Below are 15,228 nucleotides of genomic sequence, written 5' to 3' on the forward strand. Positions count from 1 at the left end.
CAGTGGTCTTGTGTTTAAAGACTTTTTAAATATTGTGTTTTTTTCATGACTCTTAAAACAGTATTAAACCAGGGCAGACTTTGGTTGACAGTTTCTGATATAGGCTTTCCTGAGCAGGACTGTGTTACAAATAGGGTCCCAGTTTTGACAGGATGGGGTCGCATCCTGCAAATTAAGGTCTCATAGAGGCAGGGGCGGCTCTAGGATTTCTGCCGCCCCAAGCAGGGCGGCACGCCGCGGGGGGCGCTCTAGCGGTCGCCGGTCCTTCAGCTCCGGTGAACCTCCCGCAGGCATGCCTGCGGATGCTCCACCGGAGCCGCGGGACCAGCGGCCCCTCCGCAGGCACGCCTGCGGGAGGTCCGCCGGAGCTGCCTGCCGCCCTCCTGCTGGGACGCTGCCCCAAGCACGCGCTTGGCGTGCTGGGGTCTGGAGCCGGCCCTGCATAGAGGACATTAAAAGCACCCCAAGCTCTCTCAAGGGCCAATAGCATGGCCTCCCTGTGGTGGTGGCCCTGAGTTGCAATGATGTGAGGTGTGATATAATGACTCTGTTGTGAGATGGTGCTGTTGTGTCCTGATGTGACTCTGCATGGGGGGGACTGAACCTGGAACCTCAGCACCAACAGCTTGAGCTAAAGAAGTAACTCTATTAGCACTCAGTAGATAGCAGGCTGTTAGTCTTACTGGGACTAGCCATTAGAGCAGGCCTGCACAACTTGTAAAGCACCAAGGGCCACATTCCTCCAAAGAAAACAGCCGAGGGCCGAAACCTACCAGCCCCGCAGAAACACCCCACCCCAGGGCCGTCCAGCCCTGCAGAAACAAACCCTCCTTCCCCAGTGCCGCCCCACCAAAACAGCTGTGGGCCAAAAAGGAAGGCTGGGGGTGGGGAGGTGATACTTTATTTTAAATCAACTGGGGGCTCCCAGCTGAAGAGGTGGCTGGGAGCCCTCAGGGTCAAATTAAAGGGCTCGGGGCTCCGGCGGCTGGCGGAATCCAGCAGGGCCGGCTCTAGGTTTTTTGCTGCCCCAAGCAAAAAAAAATTTGGCTGCCCCCCGTCCCAGCCCTGGGCTCCCCCCTGCACCCCCCTGCTGCCCCAATCCTGGGCTCTCCCCTCACTGACCCACACCCCCTGCCACCCCAGCGCTGGGCTTCCCCCTTTCCTCCCCATCAGTGCCCTCCCCCTACCCTGCTGCTGCCCCAGCCCTGGGCTCCCCCCCACCAGTGCCTCCCCCCACACACACCTCCTGCCTCCCCAGCCCTGGGTCACTGGTAATGCTCCCAGGACGGGTCATTCAGCAGGAATTTTGGATGTGCACAAAACACAGACAGGATTGGTTCCCATATGGTTACAGAGCTGCAGTAAAGTGGAACAATTTTCAGCTTGTGTGATTGGAGGATATCTGGATGCATATTATAAGACTGTCCTCCATAAATGAGGAAAAGTTGAGGTGCCTTTATTATTCTTTTGTTCCACTCTTTCTTTCTATGGGGAATTTGCCAATGCAATATCACTGTCTTCCTTTTAAACAAACGAAAAGGCAATGGCTGTTGAAAATAGCAATTCCAGTGCTAATAAGCATTTCTTGCTCAATTTTATCCTGCTTTTTCTACAGCAAGTTACAGTGGATCAGTATATTTGATTTGGGAGAAATGAAGTAACAGCTGCCCAAACTGAGCTTGAGCACTCCTGAATTTGGAGGTGTTCAAATCTGAAAGGCAGGTGCTAGGAGGGGGCGGGCTGTGGGCTCCGCAGGGGAGCATGGCAGCAACGTGTCTGGAGCTGCATGGAGCCAGACATGCTGGTCTGAGTGGCACGGTAAGGGGGCTGGGGGTGGGAGAAGGGGTAGGGGGTTCCAGGGGCAGTCAAGGGAGAGGGAGCGGGGGTGGTGGATGGGGCAGAGGTTCAGGGGCAGTCAGGAGACAGGCAGCAGTAGGATAGGCATGGGAGTCCCAGGGGTTTATCAGGGGACAGGTAGGGGTGGGGTCCTGGGGAAAGTTGGGGGTCTCAGGAGAGGGCAGTTGGGGACAAGGAGAAGGGAGGCTTAGATAGGGGCTGGGGTCCCAAGGGGCAGTTGGGGCAGGGGTCTTGGGAGGGGGCAATCGGGGGACAAGGAGCAGCGGCATTTAGATAGGGGGTGGGTTCCTAGGGGGCAGTTAGGGGCAGGAGTCCCAGGAGAGGGGTATCAGGGGCCAAGGACCAGCCGTGTTCGATAGGGGGTGGGGATCCGGGGGGGCCGGTGGGGCAGGGGTCCGGGAGGGCAAACAGCGGCCGCAGTGCCGGGATTCAAACGGCTCTGGGCTGCCTGCAGCCGTGGGGAGCCCTGAGCCCTTTAAATCCCAGCTGCGGCTGGGAATCTCTGCGGGCAGCCCAGAGCCCTCTGAGTCCCAGCCGCGGCTGAGATTTAAAGGGCTCTGGGCTCCCCGCGGCTGGGGCATCCCAGAGTATTTCGATTCCCAGCTGCGGCTGGGATTTAAAGGGCTCTGGGCTCTCCGCGGCTGTGAGCAACCCAGAGCCCTTTGATTCTCAGCCGTGGCTGAGATTTAAAGGGCTCTGGCCCCCCCGCCGCAGCGGGCAGCCCAGAGCCCTCTGATTCCCGGCCCCGGCTGAGATTTAAAGGGCTCTGGGCTCCCTGCGGCTGCCGGCAGCCCAGAGCCCTCTGATTCCCGGCCCCAGCTGGGATTTAAACGGTTCTGGGCTCCCCACGGCTGCAGGCAGCCCAGAGCCCTCTGACTCCCGGCTGCGGCTGGGATTTAAAAGGCGCTGGGCTCCCCGCGGCTGCTAGGAGCCCAGAGCTCTCTGATTCCCCGCCGCGGCTGAGATTTAAAGGGCTCTGGGCTCCCTGCTCCAGCAGGCAGCCCAGAGCCCTTTGATTCCTGGCCGCTGCTGGGATTCAAAGGGCTCTGGGCTGCCCGCAGAGCGCCGTGTGCGGGGGATTTAGAATCCCCCCGGCGGGCCGCACAGTGAGGCTCCGCGGGCCACATGTTGTGCAGGCCTGCATTAGAGGGACACGTAGGACACCATATTACTGTACACAGTCTCCTTATTAGACTAGCTAGCCCCAATTATATGAGGTCCACAGGAGTTTAAGTTCCATCTGGGTGCCATTTTGGCCTTATATAGAGTGACCACAGTTATCGAACCTGGGACCTATAACACCATAACACAACATTCTTCCATTGGAGCTAAAGAAGTTATAACATTAGTAACTATTAAACAGCAGGCACTGATTCTTCCTTGGCCAGTCACTCCTGAGGGGCAGAGACTGATCACCTGTGTTAAGCCAGTCTACTACAAGTGGGCACTGCTCTTTCCTTCTTGCTGACCCACTAACTCTGGAGGGCCACCTAGGCAGAGTCAATAGCAGTGCATGCTGGGATATGGTTCACAGGAAGCAGTAAAGACCCCAACCCTTGGCTTTAGTGGTATAGTGGTAAGAAGTGGCTAAGCTAACCTTTTTGGTGTGCAAGGCCAGGCAGTACCATGGTAGATACTAAGGATGATCAGAGATGCCCTCATATTAAATAGGGTTTAGGCTAGGATGACATCAGAGGTGAAAACCAGAAGAGTCATTAAAATGCATTTTTGGCTGATCTTAATCAGATGGCAAATAATGCACATGGTAGTGGTGGAGATTGGGCAGCCAGGGTTTGCTGATCAAAGGATAGTAGGAGTGTGTGAATGTTATTCCTTAAATAAGAAGTGGGTAAATGCCATATTCCCCAACTGAGAAGTGGGTAAACTCTATTTACCCATGTTTAGCCTCGACTACACTACTACTGGGCTTCAATGAGGCTGCTCAGCAGCTGTCATTAGACCCCTCCCTGGGTAGATCCCTAAGTCAACCATGTTTTCTGTACATGGTCAGTAGCAGTGCCTGCTTCAATGGCCTCTCATAGAAAGGGCTCACTGTGCAGCATCTCCCAGGCAGAGTCAGTAGCAGTGAATACTGGGAATGCATCTTAGGCATGATCCTACTCCCACCACAGTCAATGAAAAGAAGCTCATTGACTTAAATGGATGTTTCATAGATTCCCAGGCCATCTGAGACCACTGTGACCATCTAGTCTGACCTCCAGTATAACAGATATCTGCCCCCAAATAATTCCTAGAGCCGATCTATTAGGAAAAACATTCAATCTTGATTTTAAAATGGTCAGAGATGGAGAATCCACCACAACCCTTGGTAAGTTGTTCCAATAACCCTCACTGTTAACAATTTACACCTTTTTTTCCAGTCTGAATTTGTCTAGCTTCAGCGTAGGGGCAAAACCCTTGAAAAAAGTATTTAAACTTTGCTGTATCTACTGAGCAGAGCCTGTTGGAAAATGGTAGGTATTGTCTATGAAAAATTTAGAAAGAAACTAAAAAAAGTTCACTTTTTTTTTCCAAAGAATTTTTCCAGTTTCCCAGCCAAACCTCAAACCCACATTTTTTTTTCAACAACAATTGAAAATGGAACTTTTTTTTCCCTTTTGGTTTTGCAAATCATGAAAACTTTGGGGGAGGGGAGAGAATGACTTTTCTATCTTTCATTGAACAAACAACATTTCAAAAGAAACTAAAATTTTCTTTGAAAATCTTAATTTCCCCCCCAAAAGGCCATTTGTCATTAAATAAAAATGCTCGGATGAAAGTGTATTGACCATCTCTACTACTGCAATCAGTAGCAGTGCATTCTGGGATAGACATCTACCAGCCATGCTAACTCCACAGTCTCTCCTGGCTAGGGTCAGCAGAAAGGCCTGGTGGGAAAGGCGTGCTGTAGTGATCATTAACTCCGCAGAGCCTTGCTGGCAGGCTCAGTAGCCCAACAAGCTGGGATATGCGTCGCCTGGGAAAAGCTAACTCTGGTCTGTGCTGACACCAATAATTTTTTCCCCCCATTCTTGGCATAGCATATTCTGCTCGAACACACATCAAAGAGGCTGCTTTATAGAAAGAATGTTTCAAAAATATAATATTTCCATCTGTTATTCCAATATTATATGCTGTGGGACTTGCCTTATGAACTATTTTCCTTTCCTCGCTCCCATTTAGATGTACAAATATTTGATTATAAAGCCCTTGTGGCTGGTCAGCCAGTCAGGCTGTTGGACTGTGAACAGACCCCTAACCATATAATTTTGTCTATAGTGGGCACCCCCTGCTGGGGAGCTAACTGCTGGGAGCCTATTCCATCGTAACTCTGGGATTGTTCCCTCTAAAGGTTTCTCTGGAGGGCAGGGAGGAAGTATATTCTTAAAGCCAATAAAATAAACTTTATTTGGTTCCTTCACTGTTTGTTTGGGCTGTTTCACGTTTCAGCACTTTATTATAAATGTATATGATGTCTGCAGCGTCCTGCAGTTCATTTTAGAAAGGGCGTCTCATGGATTTCATTGGGGATAGAACATCTCAATTCATAGTCCAAAATCTCAGACCTAGAATTTCTTTTATGGGAGACATATGCACACCCCAGCACACACTCAGTGACACACTCAGACAGATACACGCCTCACCACAGCTACACAGCACACACTCAGCTATGTACACACGGATGCACACTCTGCTACAGCCACACATACACACCCCTCCCCACCACACACTCAGCTATGCACACAGGCAGATACACACCCCAGCTATCCAAACACATGGATACATACTACACACGACACTCAGCTACACACACATATCCTACACACACACACAAACACACATTGATACACACCACACACTCACACTCAGCTACACATATACATGGGTACACACTGAGCTACCCACACACAGACCCTTCCAAACACAAATATACACGCTTGTACACTTTAGATACCCAGATACAAAGAGTCACACAGACCCCATGACACATTTGGAGACACACACACGCGCGGATACACACTTCACATTCAGCTTACACAGCACACACACAGCAACAAACATGGATACACATCCCATCACACACTGACACAGATACCCCACCACACTCTCAGCTACACACACACACACACAGATGCACACTCCACCATACACACACCCCACCACATGCTCGGCCACACAGTCAGTCAGATAAGATACCGTACTGAAGAAAAATGAGATACCCTCAATATGTGTGTTTTCTTCATCCTGTAATATTTGATACATTCTAAGACCAGAGCATAGACTTTCACACCTCATTAACATGCTTACGGGCACCATGTACCTCTTGTCATTGGCTTATTGTCCCTACTAAGCAGAATTTGTGTCCCAGTAGTAATTCCGTCCCAATAGTAATCACTGTCACTCATTCAACTAGCTGCCAACGAGAAGCTAAATGCAGCTGCGTTAATTAAATGTGTCCTGTCAAAGTGTAGTATACTTTCCTAAATTCATTCTAAACTGTAAAACATCTTCCGCAGTAAAAGCAAGGTCATGGGTGGACCTTTGCATTGATTGAATGGTAGTAGGTCAGACCAACGAGATCATCCCCTTCCATGCTAGTCAGGATACAATGTGAGAATTCCTCAGTATGGCAGATGCTGTATATTTGTGTTATTATTTGCATTACAGTAGCACCTGCAGGCCACAACTGAGATCAAGACCTCATTTTGCTAGGTTCTGTACAAACACATAATAGGCTGTGTCTACACTAGGGGGAAAAGTGTGTTCAACACCTGCTAGCTAACACTTATTAACCAACAAATGTTAAAATCCTAGTGTAGACAAGGCAAGTTGCAGCTTTAACATATGTTAGCTGGTCAGGGTAAACCCCAGGGAAAGGACTATCTGGCTTTGTACTGGCATCTCAGCCAGGGGGGACTTTTCTGCTTCTGTTGTTATTCATTTGCTAAGGGAGCAGATTTTTCAACTCTCTGGACATTTTATTTGTGTCCAAACCTGGGTGTTCAGCTAAAGCTAGTGACTGTCATAATAAAGGGTCATGTCTAGAGTTAGACTTCTCAGTTTGCTCATGTGACACGCTGGTCCTGAAGCTTTTGGGGGGCAGTCCCAGCTGGGAGTCTTGTAATGTACAGGTACCCACTAATGGCTAGTGGACAAAGGCCCTATTACTACTAACACCTGAGGAAGCTCTCCTTTAGTTTATAAGGTAACCTGTGGTTTTGGAACTAAACGACCAAAGTTCTAGGCCTTGCTAGTGTGTGTGATTAATCACATGCATTCCTTGCAGTCTGCCCCAATTTCCCCCTCTAGATGTAGGCTGCATCTCCCTTATTAAAGGGTTTTTTCTTATGGATATCACAGCACCTCTGGCAGGACGGTATGCTGCCCAGTTACCGGTGTCTACCTGCCATAGACCTACCTCTACAGACAGCTCTCAAGATCTCAAATTTTGTTTTACCTCTTACTCAAAGGTAAGTATTTTGGGTGTGTTGGAGTTGGGCACAATGGTTACATCTGTCTCAGGCAGCTTCAGTCTAAGGCACATGCACAGAGGGGATTGTTCACTAAAGGACTAACCTACAGTTTTAGTCAGAGCCACTTAACGAGACCATTTTAGCTTTTTGTTCAAGGGGGATATAGGGCTCCATGATCAATATTTACAGAACACAAGCCTTGTTCACTTCCCTTTCTGTGACCAAATGTTTTCGAATGTTAAGGATAGCAAAGGCCAAGAGAGAGGCATAACTTCCATTTGTTAGCCAAGGCCAGAACAAAATAAGGGATTTTTTCTTAAATATAGTCCATTATAATCCATTATTTAGTGCTCCCGGGTGCCCTGTATCAAAGGAACATTCTTTAATGAGACAGTCATCAGAAGTTGCACTATTGCCAGTGTGCATATGGAGAAAGTAGGAGAGACCCTGAAACCAGAGGGAGATGCAATCTGGGAATTGGAACTGGGCCCCAAAGAGCATAGGTGAAGGTCAGATACCATTCCCCCAGGATGCTATCCTAGCACACACATCTAAACAAGAGGCAATAGGAGGGGTTTTTTTCCCCACAACCCAAGATGTAACCATGCATTCTGAGCCATTGCGCTCCAAGCCATTTCAAATTCCTCTTTACAAAATCAGTATCTTTTTCCCATTTAAAAAGCTCCCAAATGTCCACTCTTGCAAAATCCCAAACCTTTCCAGCATTTTCTCAACCCTCTTCCATGATCAGTAATTGATTTCATTGCAGTGGACATGATAAAAGTCAAAGTTCCAGGTAAATAGGGATTGCCCTGGTGACACCAATAAAGAGAGAGACTTTGAACCACAGGGAGTGTTGACATTCTATGCATTTGCCTTCTGGGACAAAGTCACCACATCACAACATCCTGACCTTTTCATTGGGGTAGTTTGATGTTGTCATCCTGTTATGAAGCAAGATCACCTTACTGTGACAACAACAGCACCATCTTCTGTCATGACATCACCATGTTTCAAAGCACCATCACAATCTTGCAATGTCACTGCATCATGCCACATCTTTGCAATATCGTTACACTGCACTGTATCATCAGCTCATGAGGGGATTGCATCAGTTTCTATTTTTCAATGCTTTAATGTCCTTCAGACCTACTTTGTTGGAAGACACAAGCCTGGTCTACACTACGCGTTTAAACCGGTTTTAGGAGCGTAAAACCGATTTAACGCCACAACCGTCCACACTAAGAGGCCCTTTATATCGGTATAAAGGGCTCTTTAAACCGGTTTCTGTACTCCTCCCTAACGAGAGGAGTAGGGCTAATATCGGTATTACCATATCGGATTGGGGTTAGTGTGGCCGCAGATCGACGGTATTGGCCTCCGGGCGGTATTCCACAGTGCACCACTGACCGCTCTGGACAGCAATCTGAACTCGGATGCAGTGGCCAGGTAGACAGGAAAAGCCCCGCGAACTTTTGAATATTTCCTGTTTGCCCAGCGTGGAGCTCTGATCAGCACGGGTGGCGATGCAGTTAAAAATCAAAATAAAGAAAGAGCTCCCACATGGACCATGCGGACGTGATCGCTGTAAGGGCAGGCAAATCTGTTCTATCAGCGCTCCGTTACAGAAGACAAAATTCAAAATCATTTTTTAAATATCTCCAGACAGATGCCATAGCAGGGACTCAGCGCACTGCTGCGTGACAAGCGTAACGGAAAGCCAAAGAATCAAATGGACGCTCATGGACTGGAGGACTCAAGCTATCCCACAGTTCCTGCAGTCTCTGAAAAGCATTTGCATTCTTGGCTGAGCTCCAAATGCTTCTAGGGTCAAAAACAGTGTCCGCGGTGGGTCAGGGCATAGCTCGGTAATTTACGCACCCCCCCACCCACCCCCAGAAGTTAAAGGGAAAACAATCCTCTCTTGACTCTTTTACATGTCACCCTATCTTTACTGAATGCTGCAAATAGACGCGATGGTGCAGCACTCAACACCAACATCCTTGCTCCCCCCACGCTATGGCTGGCTGATGGTACAAAATGACTGGTATCTGTCCTCGTCATCAGCCTATTGGCACATGGGGCAGTGCAAAAGGACTGGTAACCATGATGACCAGCATCTGTTAGGTCGATCAAGGGCACCTGGTCCTAATTTTTCCTGGTAGATGGTGCAGTATGGCTGATAACCATCGTTGTCATAGCAACAGGGGGCTGAGCTCCATCAGCCCCCACCCTTCATGTGTAAAGAAAAGATTCAAGTGCCCCTGAACTAGCAGAGGGATGCTGGGCTCCTCTCCTACACACTCCTTACTGTCCTGTCTGGACTATCATAGCAGCTGGAGGCTGCCTTCCACTCATATCTCACTAACAAGTCACTGTGTCTTATTCCTGCATTCTTTATTACTTCATCACACAAGTGGGGGGACAATGCTACGGTAGCCCAGGAAGGCTGAGGGAAGAACGGAATCAACAGGTGGGGTTGTTGCAGGAGCACCCCCTGTGAATAGCATACAGCTCATAATTTCTGCAGGATCTGACACAGAGCAGCTGTGCTCTCTGGTTCTCTGATACAGTGGTTCTCTAGTACACTTGCCCATATTCTACGCAGGACTGATTCTATTTTTAGATACCAAAAAGGAGGGATTGACTCTGGGAGTCATTCCCAATTTTGGCTTTTGCGCCCCTGGCTAAGAGCAGCCAGGGGCACTTATGACAGCAGCAAATGGAACAGTGCAAAAGGACTGGTAGCCACGATCATCTTATTACCAATTTATGGATTGGTAGATGGTACAGTATGGCTGATAACCATCTCTGCTGTCATGAAAAAGCAAAAGCATGCTGCTGTGTAGCGCTGCTGAATCGCCTCTGTCAGCGGCATCTAGTACACATACGGTGACAGTCACAAAAGGCAAAACAGGCTCCATGATTGCCATGCTATGGCATCTGCCAGGGCAATCCAGGGAAAAAAGACACGAAATGCTTGTCTGCCGTTGCTTTCCCAGAGGAAGGAGTGACTGACGACATTTACCCAGAACCACCCGTGACAATGATTTTTGCCCCATCAGGCACTGGGATCTCAACCCGGAAATGCCAAGGGGCGGGGGAGGCTGCGGGAACTATGGGATAGCTACGGGATAGCTACCCACAGTGCAGCGCTCCAGAAATCGACGCTAGCCTCGGACCATGGATGCACACCACCGATTTAATGTGTTTAGTGTGGCCGCGCGCACTCGATTTTATAAAATCTGTTTTACAAAACCGGTTTATGCAAATTCGGAATAGTCCCGTAGTGTAGACGTACCCACAGTTAATGCTGATGTTAACGTGTCATTACTGGTCTTTATAGTTAACACCCCCAATGAGATGAATAGCAGACCAGTTTAGTTCACACCTATCAAAGCCTTTGTTTCAGGCTGTCTGCAGACTCAGACAGACAATACTACATGTGTTGCACTTGGGTCACTATGGAAGGGCTCTTTTTGTTTTGCAGCCCTGAGAACTAGATTTTTTTAAATGAAAGCTGCAGAATATGAATCTCTTGATGACTATATTAAATAGGCTGGGGACTTGAAATGCCTTTTCTTGGTTAAGTGCAGTAAAATAAATAAAGTATTGCATTCTAGTATATAGAGAGGTTTGCAATTTAGTTACAAAATGAACTTGTTCAATAAAGTAGATCAGTACCAGTTGTAACAGTAATCAGTGACGGTTACTAGACCTTACTGTAAAAACTGCACTATTTAATAAAGTTAAATAAGTCACATATGGAAACACACACATTTGTATTTGTTTATACTGATACGTTTCCAGTCGGTAGGGAACAAAGATAAAATCAGTGCACATGAAATTTTAAAAAAGCAGTTGCAGACAAAATGACTAGAATGTCTTTAGGAATAAAGCAAGTGACAGGATTCAAAGGGGAAGAAGGTCCCTGCCTGTCACAAAACGCCTGTTCAGGTGGACTTGAGTTTCTCCTTTAGGAGTTTCATTCTTTTGCTCCCTGTTCACACTGAGGGCTCTGATTCTCTAGAGTTTTTGTCATAAGCAAAACAATTGCAGAATGGGTATAAAACACTCCCAACTCGGAGTCCTCCACACACTGAAACCTGGGTAGAGTTTACACCCACTTTGCACAGACGTAAATGACAACCCAGAGGGCAAGGAAAGGGAGCACTGGACTCAGTCTTTAGGGGAACAGTCAGCTACTGAATACATTTTTACTCCAGTAAATCTCGCGTGTGAGTTCAGGCAAACAGAGGTGAGATGGCAAATATAGAAATAAGCAACTAAGTACAGATTTGGTAGGCTATTCCTATTCCTTTATCAGCTGCCCCCACAGGCCCTAGATTCAGAACCACTTACTGAATATGGCTTTGTCTGCATGCCAGCCTGGAAAAATGTGAACATGCTCATGCAAAATCCTAGGGGAGAATGAGACTTTGATGATGTCCCCAGCTCTCCCTCCCAAGTACTTTCCTGAGCGCTTGGTCTTGAGAATATATTGGAACAGTAGATTCCTTTCACCTCATGTGGTACATCCATGCATCAAGCTCTCTCAATGGGACAGTCTCTAGAAACACCATCTTCTTTAGCTGGAATGGGAGGCTCCTGGAAACATCAAATGGGGCCGTGAGGGTGGGGAGTTACAAAAATATACAGTTGTTTGGGGTTTGGAACAAAACTAGTTCACTGGGTTCAATTTCCCTCTGTGCAGAGAGCCAGGCGATGCATTTGCACTGCTTAAGCCCTATTTTGAGTGCTTAAGTGAGATCCAAGTGGGGCCTAGCCCATGAGCTGGGCCTCTGCACAGCAGGGAATTGCTGCTGTGATATGTTTCACTGTGATACGAGAGGGCCTGGCTAGCTAAAGACCCAGCCTCCATTCAACCCAGGGGCCTTTCTTCAGCCCCTGAAGTAGAAGTGGGCACTCACAGCTGTAAATGAGGAGCAGCCATAGCAAGACTGGCCCCATGCCTGTTCCCAGGAGAGAACAGCTGCAGGAAGACTAGGAGCCCAGGATTCCCGTTGGCCCCTCTCACCATTGGCCACTTCCTCCACCCTGTCAGCTGGAGGGAGCATGCAGCACAGAATGTGGCTCATCATTTGCACTGGACCATGTTAAACAATAACGCAAATCATCCTCCAGTGTTCCGCTGGCACTGCCCAGGCCTGTGCCTAGGAAGCGAGTGGAACTTCCCATTCACAAGGTAAGGGGCAGCCCCTGCCCTCAGGAGCTTACAGTCAAAGGCACCAGTGCCCGGGATTCTCTTCTGCACCTGAGATATTCCCATTGACCTCAATGGCACAACTCACACAGTTAAGCATGGGGATCAGGGCCTAAATTAACACAAGATGCAACAAGTGGGCCTAAGGTGCAAATGGAAGGAGTGGGAGAGGGAGGACGGGGTTATGGAGAAAAACTACGTGCCCGAACTGCAGGGTTTTTCAAAACGTTTAACTACATGGTAGAAAATAACAATATCAGTGACCCCTTCCTGGGCACCTGCCCAAGGGGGTATGTTTCACACCAAGTATAAATTGGTTGGAAAATGGGGGTAAGTGGTAATGTGGACTGGCAGTCAGTGGATGTCCAAAGGAGCATAATTTACATGAGCTGATGGAACAAACTAATCTGAGTTACAACCTGCTGGTAGTTGCTTTTCCTTCTAGTCTCTCTGTGATGGGGTATATAAACCCCATTTTGGTCTGGAAGGGGCTATCTTGCAGCCAGAGACTCAGTTAGCCTCTCCCTGGGGCACCTGTACTGCTGTTACTCCTGGGTGCAAGGTTTAAACACGAGGAAGCCCAGCAGTTGCGAGGAGGAAGGGAGAGGAGAGGCCAAACCACACCAGCTTCTCCAGGGGTGATTGGAAGCAGGTCCTTAGGAGCTGCAGCCTGCTTGAAGCCCTGAGTGAGGGGAGGGGTGTGCCAGCCCCTGGACTATGGGGTTGATGGAGGCCCAGAGGCCTGTGGTTAGACAAGAGGGCAGCCTAGAGCAGGAGAGGCACGCTTGCCACAAGATGGAGGCCAGCTGAGGTCAGCCAGGCTGAAGGTTTGGTTATTTATACATTCTGTCAGACTTTAGTAAAGGCCTCTGTGGTCCCAAAAGAGCATGGACTCTATAAATAGGTCTGTTCGGAGGGCCACAACACTGCTATGGCTGGAGTAGGCCAAAGGACAGTGGAGGAAACTGAGGTAGAGTTGCTACATCACTACATCCAGCCAGAAGGGGGCATGCCATAGTGGCAACTTTGCCGTTTGTGGGGGGCTTGTCTGGGCTCTACTGAGACCTCCTCTGAGGAAGACAGAAAAGCTGCAAGATGGAGGATGTACTCTGCCTGTTGGTGGTGCAGCTGCAGCAGACCCAGGCTGCAAGGACAGCAAAAGCAGCAGGAAGGTTTCCTGCAATGCCTGGAGAAACGGACCTCGAGGAAATCGAGCAGCTCCTTGCGAAGAAGGCCAAACAATAACCAAGAGGCTTTCTGAGTGGCTGGCAAGTGCAGCAGGCTGGGCAGAATTATCATGGATGAGCTAGGGGATAATCATTAGAATTATCATGGATGAGCTGCCATTTCTGCCAGAGAAGTCCCAAGCAGAGTACAGAGCGCTATCTGATGAGCAGGCAAAATCATAGCCCATAGTCAAGGAAGCTATTAATAGTGCTTTAGAATACAACCATTCCCACCAGAAGGGTGGTGGCCCAGTAGCTGTGAGACCTGGCACCAGGATCGCTATGTCCAGAGATAAGCTATGTAGAGAGTATGGTGGATCCAAGTGTCTTAGAACAATTTCTGCAGGTTCTGCTAGTTGGAGCACAAAGTTGGGTCTGATGGATCTGGCTAGTTTTCATCAGCATGATGGAAAGAACAGAGGCCTCTTTGGAAGGGGATGGTACCAAGCCACCCAACTGACAAGTCAGATTGAGAACACCACCCTGAAGCAGGCAGGCAGATGTAAAACCCCGCTTTCCAGGGTCTGGAGAAAACACAGTAGGAGGAAAAGTGCTGGGTGTTCCTAAGTTTAAGGACCCAGATGAGACATCAAAATCGCCCCCCTCCTCTACCCTACCAGTCATTTCCCCAGCCCATTGCACATCTCTGGAGGTAGCTGGGGAAATGCAGTCATGTGTTTGACTAGGACACATGAGACGAGAGCAGCCCATGCTGGTGGGTGACTATCTGGGGTATTGTTATAAACCAGAGTTGTGGTTTGGGGGACTCCTTAAACTGGGGTCAAACCCAACTGTATGGGTATCTGTCAAGCTGAGGACACAGGTAGTGAAGGGGCCTGGTGACCTCATGGTGTGGATATATTCTCATCAGGGGAAGCCGACTTTTAGCAGGTAAGACAGATCATTACCTGCCAGCCCACACATATGGCATGCAGGGAGAGACTGCAGCTGATGTAAATCAATATTGCTTCACTTACTTCAATACAGCTCTGCCAATTTATGCCAGATGAGGATCTCCCATTGCTTCCTAAAAGTGTAACTTCCACTGACTATACCTAGTGGTTAGACAAGAGGTTGATTAGACATAACAATTAATTATCCAAAAAGACGTACTATAAGATGGATGCTGTTTTTATGACTATTACCTGAGCAAATCAGTGATTTCAGAAGTCTTTCCCTTTTAAAGTCAAGCCTCTTTCGCCGAATTTCTCCCCAACTCTGGCAAATCTGGTATGTAACTCAATGAGCCAGTAAACATACAGGGCATCAACCAGCTAATGCTTAAAGGCTAATATTCCAACTGCATATTGACAGTTCTAGTCATCTGCGAGTAATTAGAAAATATAAATGCTAGCAACAGCACTTCAGTTCCTGTGCTCAGCAAGAAGTTAATGGCAGTTTATGTGGTTTTCTTCAGTCAGAAAAGCCTTATTGCAATGATAAATTA

The 15,228-nt window shown here is 48.3% G+C and overlaps 1 long non-coding RNA gene across 1 annotated transcript; it reads right to left on the minus strand.

The window, feature by feature from the left end:
* Positions 1 to 11,146: 11,146 nt before the first annotated feature.
* LOC120370868 lies at positions 11,147 to 15,228 on the minus strand. Its single transcript, XR_005584004.1, has 3 exons — positions 14,927 to 15,228; positions 14,759 to 14,836; positions 11,147 to 11,939 (listed from the first exon to the last, which is right to left on the minus strand). It is a non-coding gene; the product is annotated as an uncharacterized LOC120370868 (long non-coding RNA).

Source organism: Mauremys reevesii, linkage group 8 (assembly GCF_016161935.1).
Source record: "Mauremys reevesii isolate NIE-2019 linkage group 8, ASM1616193v1, whole genome shotgun sequence".
NCBI classification, from domain to species: domain Eukaryota; kingdom Metazoa; phylum Chordata; order Testudines; family Geoemydidae; genus Mauremys; species Mauremys reevesii.